A 13,924-nucleotide genomic window follows, 5' to 3' on the forward strand; every position below is an offset into this window, starting at 1 on the left:
TTTCTGTCCAATTCACTGTATCCCAATGTTTATCCTGTGTCCTGTTATCCCATTCACATAGGAAACAGGGAAATTTTGTACAACCTTTTTGTTCTCCCAGCAGCAATCCAATGATCTTCAAATCACCGCAAATTTGCCACCCATGCTCATGATATTTAATTTTTTCAAGCGCCAACTTTAAGGTCTCGTATGTTTCAGACATTTTTTGGAGTGTGCAAGTGGACGGATGCCAGAACATTTGTATTATGAAGCAAAACAGCCTTAAAACTTATTTTGGAAGAGTCAATAAAAACACGCCAGGTACTAGGATCATACTCTTTCTCCCCCAATCGACGTAGAAGATTTGAAACATCCGTACAAAATACAATTTCATCTTCTTGAGTATAATACTTTCGGACTGTTATCTCTGAAAGGAAACTACTTTGTCAGTCCATCATAAACATTGCATAAAGGCTGGGGCTTTTAACACGTCTGATTATTCAAGTGGTCTAAGATGAAAGACAAACTCTCAACTGTCTTATCTTCAAACCTACATACCTCGCGGTCTATTGCGTATCTGGGGGTGTTTGTTATGAATTTCCCAGGAAATCCCCAACTACAAAATGAAAATTTAGACAGCAATAAACCTATAATAAAATGCAAACAATAACAAATCAAATCACATAATTGTATTCTAAAACAAGTTGCGCGAGAACATCTCTCAACATTACATCTTACGAATTCATGCAGATACTAAAACACCGAATTGCGTCAAAACTAGATGTGATAGGAAAAAAATAGCATCATTTTCGGAATCAGGGCAGCGATTTACATAAGAATTACATATTTTCTATTTTACCGCAAAATCATGTTGGCTAGTGATATCTGCTATATCTTGCTGAAATCCTACAAGCTGAGCTTCAGTGGAATAACCTTTCCTAAACCCAAACTGCCTTCTGTCAAACCAGTTATTAATTTCGCAAACATGTCTAATATAATCAGAAAGAATGCTTTCCCAAAGCTTACATACAATGCATGTCAAACTGACTGGCCTGTAATTTTCAGCTTTATGTCTATCACCCTTTCCTTCATACACAAGGGCCACTGTAGCAACTCTCCATTGATTTGGTATAGCTCCTTCAGCCAAACAATAATCAAATAAGTATTTCAGATATGGTGTTATATCCCAACCCATTGCCTTTAGTATATCCCCAGAAATCTTATCAATTCCAGCTGCTTTTCTAGTTTTCAACTTTTGTATCTGACTGTAAATGTCATTGTTATCATAGGTAAATTTTTATACTTCTTTAGTATTACTCACATCCCCTATCTGGACATTAACCTTGTAACCAACAATCTTTACATACTGCTGACTGAATACTTCTGCCTCGCATACATACTCCCCTAGTTCATTAATGATTCCTGGAATGCCCTTCGTTGAACCAGTTTCTGCCTTAAAGTAACTATACATACCTTTCCATTTTTCACTAAAATTTGTATGAACACCAATTGTGCTTGCCATCTTGTTATCCTTAGCTGACTTCTTTGCTAGATTCAATTTCCTAGTAAGTTCTTTCAATTTATCCTTACTTCCATAACCATTTCTAACCCTATTTCGTTCCAACCTGCACCTCCTTCTTAGTCTCTTTATTTCTCTGTTATAATATAGTGGATCATTACCATTCTTTACCACCTTTAAAGGAACAAACCTATTTTCACATTCCTCAACAATTTCTTTAAACCCATCCCAGAGTCTGTTTACATTTTTATTTACCATTTTCCAGCGATCATCGTTACTTTTTAAATACTCCCTCATGCCTGTTTTATCAGCCATATGGTACTGCCTAATAGTCCTAATTTTAATAGCTTCCTTTTTTTCACATTTATTTTTAACTACCACAAAAACAGCTTCATGATCACTAATACCATCTATTACTTTGGTTTCTCTATTGAGCTCATCTGGTTTTATCAGCACCACATCCAAACTTGGCAGGGTTCGATCCTGGCTCAGTCCAGTGTTATTTGAAGGTGCTCAAATACGTCAGCCTCGTGTCGGTAGATTTATTGCAACGTAAAAGAAATCCTGCGGGACAGAATTCCAACACCTCGGCGTCTTCGAAAACTGTAAAAGTAGTTATTGGGACGTAAAGCAAATAACATTATTATTATTATACATCAGTCTTGGGAGTAGTTTCAGCCACTTAGTGGCCATCTTCAGCCAAAATAGAAATCAAACAGTAACAGATCATGTGATAACCAAAACATATGTATACAAGACAAAGACAATGTTGCAGGAATAATTATGACATTGAAATACATATAATAACAAAAATTATGGCTGTGATCTTCTTGTCACAATATAACTTAATAATGTTTCTGGCGGCGAATGGCCAAAATTAATTACAAAGTAAACACAAATGAATTATTCCTTATTTAATTCAGTCAAGGACATATTTCTTTCTGACAAACGAGAGATATGACATCTGTCACATCGCTCGCAACACCACATGCACACATTGTAGATCTAGTATATGATACGTTGGCAACACTTGTGATCAAAACCCGTGAATAGCAAATCGGGTCTCTGAATGTCTCAAATTGTAACCGCTATCTGTCCATCTGTCGTTGTCATCACATCAGTAGAGTAGAGTTCTTCCCATACTTCTTCTTCTGTTCGTCCAAAATATTCTTCCCTCTAGTTGGTTGCATCACTTTCTGAATCAGGTACCCTTCCCATATTAACTTATTTTCCATTTGTTGGTCATGCTTCCTGTCGTTCGCATTACCTTCCCAATTGACATTTGGTAAATTGAGGTCACGTGCTACTATCACATTCCTTTCCATATCATTTCCAACATAGCTCATTATCTTATCAAATAATTCTGAATCAGCATCAGCACTACCCTTTCCCGGTCTCTACACTCCAAAGACATCAGGTTGCCTATTGCCTTTAGAGAAGAGCCTTATACCCAGAATTTCATGTTTTCCATCCTTAACTTTTTCGTAGCTTACAAATTCTTCTTTCATGAGAATGAATACTCCCGCTCCTACCATTCCTATCCTATCTCTACGATACACACTCCAGTTTCGTGAGAATATTTCTGCATCCATTATATCATTTCTCAGCCATGATTCAACTCCTATTACAATATCTGGTAAGTATATATCTATTAAATTACTTAATTCGATTCCTTTGTTTACAATGCTTCTACAGTTGAGCACTAACATTTCTATGTCATCCCTACTTGATTTCCAGTTCCCTGTTTGCCTAACACTGCTCCTTACGCCACCCCGTTTCCCTGAATGTACCTGCCTACAACCCTCCTAAACAAGTTTCCTAACTTATATGTACCACTGCGGTGTAAGTGAAAGCCGTCTTGGCGCAGATCCCTGTCTCCTACCCACCCATTAGGATCTAGAAATCTCACTCCCAGTTTCCCACATACCCACTCCATAGTCTAATTTAAATCCCCAAACACCTTCCAGTCAGTATCCCTCCTACACAGTATTCCACTGATAACAATCTCCGCTTCCTTAAACTTCATCCGTGCTGCATTTACCAGATCCCACACATCCCCAACTATGTTAGTACTTATACCCGCTTGCCTTACATTGTTAGTACCAACGTGAAGCACTACCACCTTCTCCTTTCCTTCTTCCTTCTCTTCTACTTTCCTCAATATCTGCCTCAACCTAATTCTTGGATAACACTCTACCCTGGTTACCTCTCCTCCACACACTTTCCCCACATGTCTAACGATGGAATCCCCCATGACCAGAGCCTCTTCTTAGACTGGTCCATGTAATGTGGGATATGGTTGGAGTTCTATAGAAGCAGTTGGTAACAGTGGGAAAGGTGAACATGGTAACTATGATGGGTAACACTCCTAGTCTTTGGTTTCGTATTTGTCTATCATGGAAAAGTAACAACTAAGAATGGTCAGAGGCAATAAATATGGAAGTAGGTTTGAAAGACTGCGTATGAGCAAACACACTGTTTTTAAGATTGATGCTTATACAGCCCATAATTGTAGACTGATATAAGTTTCTGGACTTGTGGCGTGTCAAGAAAACAAGGTCAATTTCTTTAACGTTTCGCAGAGATTTTTGCTCCGCATCTTCAGAAGAAACTTCAACTGTTCATGAGGAAGAATTCTCCTATAATGGAAGTTGAATATTTATGGAAAAATTCTATGAAATAAATAACAGAAAAGGCTTTAAAATAATTTACCAAACCAAATTCTGTAGACTTTGTAACAATGATTTCACAAGTAATATGTCCCTGTCCTATTCACTGCACAGCTCTTGTTTTTACAGAAATTATTGTCCTCTCATTTACGTGGAAATGTTTATAATATGGTGATAATTATTTGCTGTACATTGTGCTAGTAATTTGCCACTGAAAAACAGGAAACTTTTGTTCTTCGCACTTGTTACAGCTTTCAGATATTTTCCTTGTTTAATGTGCTGTTGTACAACAAACTTCCTTTCTGCATCATTTTCACACAGCACAATTTTGTGATGGGATGCAATAGCAGTACAAGTAAAAAAAATTATTACCAGTCAGCTTGTACTGTTCTGATCATCATTCGAAAGTTTCTTCTGTTCTGCTATGTGTACTATGGTATGCAGTGTGTTAACACAGGCTTTGACTTGTACCCATCAGTCCACTAATACAAAGAAGTTTAATTTAAAAAGCACATTTTTTTTTTCTGAAAGCAGCTTGGTTATTGAGGATTCAAATACACCATGTTATTCCCCAATCCTTTTGCTATCATACCCTATTTTTCAACATAATCTCTGTTCAGTCGTACGGCCTTACGGCACCATAATGTGAGGGTCTTTACGCCTGCATAGTACCACTCAACTGGTCGATGTTGGAGAAATCGTTGTGCTGCAACAATAACTTTCCCATCATCCACGTAGTGCATCCTTCATTGGGCCAAATGGATGGAAGATTGCGTAAGATCTGTGCTCTAGGGTGGATGAGGAAGAACAGTCCACTGAAGTTTTGTGAGCTCCTGTCAGGTGCGCAGCCTTGCATAAAGTCTTGCGTTGTCATGGAGAAGGAGAAGTTCATTTGCATTTTTGTACTATGAACAACACTGAAATAGTTTCTTCAATTTCCTTAGAGTAGCACAATACACTTCAGAGTTGATCGTTTCACCATGAGGGAGGACATCGAGCAGGATAACCCCTTCAGAGTCCCAGAAGACTGTAGCGATGATTTTACCAGCTGAGGGTACAGGTTTGAACATTTTCTTCGTGGGAGAGTCGGGATGGCGCCACTCCATAGATTGCCGTTTTGTTTCCGGTTCAAAGTGATGAATCATTGTTTCATCGCCTGTGACAATGTTTGACAAGAAATTGTCATCTTCATTCTCATTATGATAAGCAGTTCTGCACAGATGTTTCTTCTTTGTTCTATATGGTCGTCCATTAGGTGACGAGTAACCCAGCGGGAACAATGCTTTGAATACTCAAGTGGTGGATAAGTGTGTAAGCACTACCAAAAGAGACGTCAAGTTCAGCAGCCAGGTGCTTGACTGTGATCCGTCGATCACCTTGAATAAGGGTTTCCGCACGTTCCAAATTTGCAGGCGTCACAGCTTCTTGCGTCCGCCCGGCACTTGGGAGATCAGACAGGTGTGCTCGACCTTATTGTGGTGATGAAATATGCCTTGCCCAAGGACTCCCCGTGCTTTTGTCTGCTGCCAGGTCTTCGTAGACGTTGACTATCTGTGATGCCCTGGTTTTCCACCAAAAGAAACTCGATAACTGTTCTCTCACTGCTTGGTTCTGTCGCGAGCACCGATTCGCAACACGTCCTTCCGTGGGAAATTATGGGGCGAGCGCATCGATCGAGATTCGATCCGTGACCTCCCAGTCAGAAATCCCTAATACTCATGAGTAATTTAAGTGTAATATATAAAAGGAAGATACAGCAAGAAACAGTGGAAGTGAATGAGTAAGTGTAATAGAATATCAGTGCAGTGAATAAGTGCAGAATTGCAATTATGATTAAAAGCATTTCTTAAAGCTAGTCTCAACTTGGAACATTTCAGTGAGTTGAGAATGAGGCAAACTTGTGCAATCAGAATATTGGTCAGAGAAACAAGTAAACAGACTACAAGGTCATAGTTAGAAGCTTTTAGAGGGTGGACCAGGAAAAGCAAACCTGTTGTTGGTCACGTAGCAAGGTGCCCTGTAAAAATAAGAACGCATGCTGTGGTGCAATAATTCTTTCTAGAAAGAATCCCTGGAAGGTCACCAGTCACATGTACATCCATGAGATGGGTGGGACCACACTTGAAGTAACCAATAGGAAACTAACAGATCAGTAATGTGAGGGAACATAGTAGTAGGGGATGACTTGTTCCAGAAGCTCAGAGAAATGATAAAGGGGAGTGACAAAGGAGCCTCTTGGTCATTTGGTCATTCTGCATCATTCTGTCATTCTGTGTCATTCAGTTGGTAGTAATCCTGGTGTCATTCAGGCAGTTATTCTATAACATTGGAAAGGAACGTTCTCTTGGCAAGGGACAGACACTAGATCAATTGGCAGAGAAGAGACACTGTAGAATAAAGTCAGTGAAGATAGCAGTATATGAAGTTAGTCAGATTAGGCAGTAGTTGAGTCTGCCACCAGTTAGTGAAGACAGCAGTATAAGAGGTTATTCAAATTAGGCAGTAATTAAGACTGTCAAGCAGTAGAACTGGTTAGCAGTGTCCCACAGGGTAAAGCACAGAGACAATACGTAGAGAGCCCACTAAGTGTTCGAAGGAGACTGTAGCTTCAGTTAGCATTCACCTTAGAGTTCTATGTTCGAGTCCTGAAACCGTCAGGGAAGATTCAGAGGAACACCACAACGAGGATTCAAGAGAGAAGCAAGAAGAAAGAAGCTTCAAAACCCGAGATAAGTATCAACTAGTTAAGAAACTTTAAAGACTGAAGGGAATTTATAAATGTCGTAAAGTGAATCATAGAAGTGTGTGTATTTTCCAAGGAAGCCAAAGATTGATAAACTGGTTATTTAAAAGTAATATTGAGAAGAGAATAATTACAAGTGTGATGTAATATTATTGGAAGGGTATATTTGATAGTTTGTTTAAATAAATTAGACTAAGAATTTAATGGTGTCAGAAAGTGTTTTAAATAAAGGTCAATCTGATATTCGAACCCGAGTCTTCAGCCTGTACTGTTCATAGAATACGACAGTTCGCACCTCCATTACAGACATCATTTTGAACGCTAGTTGTAGCACTACTACCTGTCGGAAATGAATGAAACGCTATGAGATCAAGCGGGAATATTCAAAGATGTCCCACAATATCGTAACCAATGAGGATTTATCCGAGGTGATTGCTAGGTGGCGTCAAATATCGCCGGCTACGGCAATTTTTGAACTTCTTACGAGAGCAGATACTAATTAATACAAAATTGATGGTGATAAACCAGTCAATAATGAGAAGGAGGGTCCAACGTTATGTTTTTCTGAAGGTACAAAACAACATTCCAATTTTTTAAAACTGAAATAGGCCGAGAAATACAATATGTTTCATTATGTATTGAACGCCCGCCGTAGTTATAGAGGCAAACTTGGGTTAAAGGGTGGATTAGCAGAAGGGCTCTGCATGCTGCATCTAACAACTTGTTGAAAGAACTAGCGGGAGAGGATTTGTTAGCTTATAGGAACAATAAAATTTTGTATTGTTCATAAAATAATGTCAAGAAACTGCAATATTTGCTTTGCATTTCACTTATTATTTGGAGCATTCATTATTATATACCAACAAATGTACTAAAAAGTGGAGAAAAATGCATGTGCCCTGTTTTTAGTTGATTTGCCTACAGGTCGAGGTTCAGACGGAGCAACCACTGGAGTCAAGTCAGTCACGCGACGGGAAAGTGGACGCAAAAGTTGACGGCTCACCAACTCAGATTTACTTGCAAGGAAAGTTACAAGTTACAACATGACTGGCCTGACTTAGTCATACGTGGAAAGTTGAAGGAAAGTCGACTTGCTTCAAGTACTTGACTGCAGTAAACTATCCCTGTGTGAATTAAGCCTAAGGGTGGGGGTTGTGACCAGTCGAGGTGAAGTGCGGTTTGGTGAAAGTGAGGGAGGTGGGAAGGCGTCCCTGTATGAGTTGGCTTATGGAAGTTAGGCCGCTATTAGCCGTGGGCGACTAGTGGCGCAACTAGTTGCTCTGGCGAGTCACGGACCATTGGATCAAATGGAGCCTATTAGCCACGGGTGACTAGTGCCGCAATTGAGCAACTAGTTGCCGGCCGTCATCTGTTCTGGCGGTTCAGGTGCATGACGGATTATTGCAGTAAATGTAACCTATTAGCTGTGGGCGACAATTGGCGTAACTAGTCGCCCGATGTACCTGCGCGCGCATACGGAACATCACTCGAGCTTGTGCTCTCCACCCACATATTTCATTAGCTCGTTGGTGGTAGACTGAATATTTTACTTGTTCTTCTGCATTACCATATTGTGATAGTTGTGTTAATGAATATGGAAACATCAAAAAAACTAGTACAACAAATGAAGATGACAAAACTATTTGAAAGTAGAATAGTGATCCAGCAAGTGGGTGTGCAGTTTGGATCACATAGCTATCTGCTTGCATTCCGGAGATAGTCGGTTCGACTCCACTGTCGGCAGCCATGAAGATGGTTTTCCATGGTTTCCCATTTTAACTCCAGATAAATGTTGGGGCTGTACATTAATTAAGGTCAATGTCGCTTCCTTCCCACGCGTAGCCTTTTCCTATCCCACCGTCGTCATCTGGCCTATCTGTTTTGGTGCGACGTAAAGCAAGTTGTAAAAAAAAATAACAATAAAGTCGAATAAATAAGAAAGTCGAATAAATACTAAAGAAATAATTTTTGACGTTGAAAGAAAAGCAGCCATTTGAGATTTCAGCATTAAAACTTACTGAGAGATACTAGAAAAACAGAATTCTTGGAAGAACATTTGAAAGATCTTCATTCCAGAATTCAAAGATAAACCCCTGGGCGAGAAGAGTGTCCTAGGTAATTTTTGTACTACTTGTACTATTCAATGTAGAAATGTGTAACAAAGAAATTCTATATCATTTAAGTTTGCACCAATGTTTCTTTGTCTTGCTATATTAGTGAATTATAGCTGAATTATAGCTCTGATGGTTTGGGTAAATTGAAGAGCAAATAATGTTTTGTAGACCTGAAGTTTTATTTAGAAAAATCTTAAATGAACTAACATAAAAATGAAGGAGACAACAAAACGATTTGAAAGTAGAATACTGATCCAGCAAGTGGGTGTGTGGTTTGGATCACATAGCTATCTACTTGCATTCCGGAGATAGTGGGTTCGACTCCACTGTCGGCAACCCTGAACAAAGGTTTGTCAGTATTTTATAAGAGAGCATACTTAACATTAATTCAAGTTGTACAATAAACATAAGTTGCTTGTTTTTACTTACCTTATTTACTACTAGTTAATAAAATTATCTTCATCGCAAAGTAAATTTTTTTACAGAAATAATTTTATATAAAATAACATGTTTTGCTAATTAGAATTATTTTAAATATATTTTGTTAGGAAGAAACAGCGTGCAACATCTATGACGCCATCAATACCTAATGTATATATGTGTGTATGTATAGTATGTATGTCCACCCCTTGAACCGTTTCTCTACGGGTCGTGTATGAAGCGAGATGAATCTTCGCAGCTAGTTTTTACGACCAGATGCCCTTTCTGACATCAACCTCGTCAAAGGGCTAATGAGTCAGTTACTAATGATTACTAAAATAATTTGCGATGGTTTCGAATAACAAAATTTTTCAAAATTATGTTAATTGTAGAATATTTATTATGAGAAACATGACTTACCTCAGTGTGGGGATCAATGCATGTATAGTCCTGTGTTGATTCCTGTTATATCTTATTGTATGTACCCAAGCAGTTAGTAAAATGATGATTTCGACATGCGACAACAACTGAAAAATTTACTGTAGGCCTCAGTTAGATCATTAACCAATGTAAAATATAATCCTCTAGTCAGTCGAGAAACACATCTTTCGCTGTCCAACGGTTTTCAATCACCGCAAGTCAGGCACGTAGGGCATTCCCTATTGAAAAAGTGGACCGAACAGGTGGACAACATAAATCGGGGAGGTTTCACCTCAGGACAAGCCCATCGCCAGGGATACCACACAACCCAGGGTGACTACATTGTCCTGCCAGTCTACTGGAACATACGTTAACACTATGTTTCCATATTCTCCTCACTGTGTGGCTACTACAACAACTACTGTACCACCATCATGGATCTCAGCCCATCAGCCACAGTTGTTAACCACTCGGCGGTCATGTCGAGTTATGCAGCGCCAGATTACCTGGCCAGATTCATCCCCACAACGCCAGCTCCACAATGGAATGCCTCCAACTTCCAGTTTAAATTTTTGAGTTTGCCGCCACGTTCTCCAGCAGCAGAGGAATGACTCCAACATCACGCATTAGCAGTGACACCATCTGACCCACCGCTACCCAGGGACACCTCCGTTCAGGCTATTCCTCCTCCAACCACTACTGCCACCCCCACCTCCACTTCTCCCCAGCTTACTTTCTTCGCTGTTTCCGGTACTCGATGCCCAATTACTCGCTCCCGTTTCCTCCAACCCGTTCCAGCAGGAACTCATTCCTTCTTACTTACTAGTCCTTCCTCTGACTTCCACTCACCCTTCACCATTTTCTCTACCCTGTTACGGTACAACGTGAGTCGAGAAGGCATAGCGGATATCCACTAAACTACAAATGGAGTCGTCTTTCAGGTCAACGGGGACTTTGCTGCCAATCTTCTCACCACGGCCATCGGCGCTGAACGTCTTGGATCCACCAACACCCTTCAACCCCTCCTACCGCCACCTCTCAAAACTCCACCTCCCCTCCACGGTACAGACTTCTTAGATGTGTCATTCGCGGTGTCGACCCCTTTATTTCTGCAGCCACCATCATCTCAGAGCTCAACGCAGAAGGCATCCCGGCGCAAAAAGCATTCCGGATCAGGAACACCTCGGGTTCAACTTACATGGTCCGGATTCTTCTCCCCACACCAGCAGACATCGACCGGGTACTGGTCAGTGGAGTCTCGATTCACCATCACCACCATAAGTTTGAACCATCACGCGCACAGCCTCCCCAATCCATCAGGTCTGAGAGGTGCCTCACCTACAACCATCATGTCACCATGCACTGCACTGCCCAAAGCCCATCATGTGGACACTGCAACCAACAGCACGCTAACAACCCCAGTGTCATACCTGTGGAGACACTCACCCCGTATACTCCCCCCATTTTAGAAGCCGCCCTCCATCTCCCCATAATCACCCAGACCTTGTGGCCCCTATAAGAACCATAGACCAGCCCACATTTATTTATTTATTTATTTATTTATTTATTTATTTATTTATTTATTTATTTATTTATTTATTTATTTATTTATTTATTTATTTATTTATTTATTTATTCAGGAACAGCAACAGCATAACGCCGAATTACAAAGATCCGAGCTATGTTCAATAGATATGAATCTAAAATGAATGATATATAAATATTTACAAAGGACACAAATAAACACAATAAAAACTGTACAATCATATATATAATACATATTTACATAAACAACGATATTAACAAAGAAAAATACATTTACAGTAAATTCAGGAGCAGAGCAGGAAGGAACAAGAGACAGAAGAAAGGAAACGTTACGAAGATGTCTAGGTTCTTGTTGATAGATAATGTATTAAACATGCTGGAATACGTTCAGAAAGGGACCTTTGGGTGAGAGAAAGCCGGGAGTAAGGAATATGGAATAGGGTCTTCATTCTGGTACTAGGGGATGGGACGTGGATGGGGAGTAAGGAAGCTAAATCTGGAGACCTATATAGACCATTAGCTGCTTTGTACAGCAACTTTAGGTCGGCTACTTTCCTCCGAGTAGAAAGAGTCTTGAGTTTCAGTTTCCCAAGCACTTGGATAGTGCTTAGGTTACGCCATGCAGGGACCCCGGCTCTGACGATAGCACAGAAAAAAGTTTGTACACGATCAAGGCGGCTGAGGTTTGAAGAAGCAGAAATGGACCAGACTGGAGAGGCGTATTCAACAATAGGTAAGATACAGGAAACGTAGAATGCTCTGAGGGCATGTCAGAAAACCTGTAGAGTAAACCAAGGAGTGATACAGCACGTGAGGTAACCCTGTTTATGTGCGAGACAAACAACCATTTACTGTCAGATTGCACTCCTAAGTCTTTTTGATTGTCAACAAGAGCAATCGGTTGGTTCAGTAGGTGATATAATTGTAGAACAGGGGATTTACGAAGTGTGAACGAAATGGTGGAACACTTGGAGGGATGAGGTTTAAGATGCCATGTAGTACACCAGCCTGACAGTGAATCAAGTGCAGTTTGCAATTGGATTGTATCTGTAGGAGAATCGATCTGCTTGAAGATTTTACAATCATCTGCAAAGAGAAGGACTTCACATGAATGGTGGGAAACAGTATTGATAAGGTCATCAATAAACAGGGCAGAAAGAAGTGGATCTAGGACACTGCCCTGCAGAACACCAGAGAGGGTGGTGGTGGGAGAAGAACTGCATCCATCAAGGACCACGCGCTGTAGTCTTTCGCTCAGAAAGTGTTAATTAGAGCTAGGAGTCTCCCACGCACGTTAAATAGTTCTCTATTCTCACCACCCACTGTTGAAGATCTTGTCCGTTTTGTCACTCTCTCCCTGCTCAACATTCACCCCTACAATCGCTCCCTAGTCCTCCATCACGTGCAGGCCACAGTCAACCAAACCTTAAACATCCACTTCTCCACCATGCATTCCGGCTTAAATTCTAATTTCAGTTTCATCCCTCTGGAAACACTGCTTTAACCTCTCATACTCTCCCGTATATCTTGCAGGTCTGTAAGTGTATTACAAGAACATTGTCACATGGTTACATACTTCCACCGTTCTCTGTCTGTTTTCATACCTGGCATCCCAGGCGTCAGATATAATGGACAATCACTCAAGTTTTGATAAAGCTGTACATTATGATATTACCAAAAAGTAAAAGCAAACTGGACGAAACCCTCCCACTTTATTATGCATATACTTGTAGATTGTATGCATGTTCTATAAAAAAAAGAGGAAAAAGGAAAGCAGAAATAAATAAATAAATAAATAAATAAATAAATAAATAAATAAATAAATAAATATATATTAAAATCCTTAGGCATAGTCAAAGTTCCTCCTCCCATCTCACCCCTTCAGGGTGGGGAATGAAAACATTCATATATAGATAGAACAAGAAACACATAGGATGTTTTCGCATTTTCCTTACCTTCGGCTTTTCATTTTGAATAGAATAGCAAGGAGAAGTTCATCATAAGACACCATTCTCTCTCTAATGACTATTCCCCAGATGTGAATTGAGCAATTATTCACAAGTTGCGCCACTGATCACCCGGTACTTAAATCCTTTGGGAATGTTGCGCCACTAGTCGCCTTCGGCTAATAGCGGCCTATGGTCTTGGTCGTGATTCGTAACTACTTAAATCTTCAAAGTATTATTAATATCTCCGAGCAGTTCCAACTAGAGATGGTCGATAAGTCATAGCCTATTACTTTGTCACCCGTATTTTCTGTCGCCGATATATCAGATATTCTGTGACGGAAGTATCTGTGACAAAATATCGTTTGAGGTGTGTACTCAGATCACGTTCACAGGTCTATGTTATCTGCTACAGCTCAAGGCCTATATCCGTTTTTTATATGCCAGTTACCTACGGCGATATTAAAGGTGTTAAATGATACATTTTATCGTTGTGTATTTATGAGCACAGTAGAGACAATACCTATCTAGCAACTCCAGCTTGCTCATGTTTGATACGTATTCCAGAT

This window comes from Anabrus simplex, chromosome 10 (assembly GCF_040414725.1).
Source record: "Anabrus simplex isolate iqAnaSimp1 chromosome 10, ASM4041472v1, whole genome shotgun sequence".
Classification (NCBI taxonomy): Eukaryota; Metazoa; Arthropoda; class Insecta; order Orthoptera; family Tettigoniidae; genus Anabrus; species Anabrus simplex.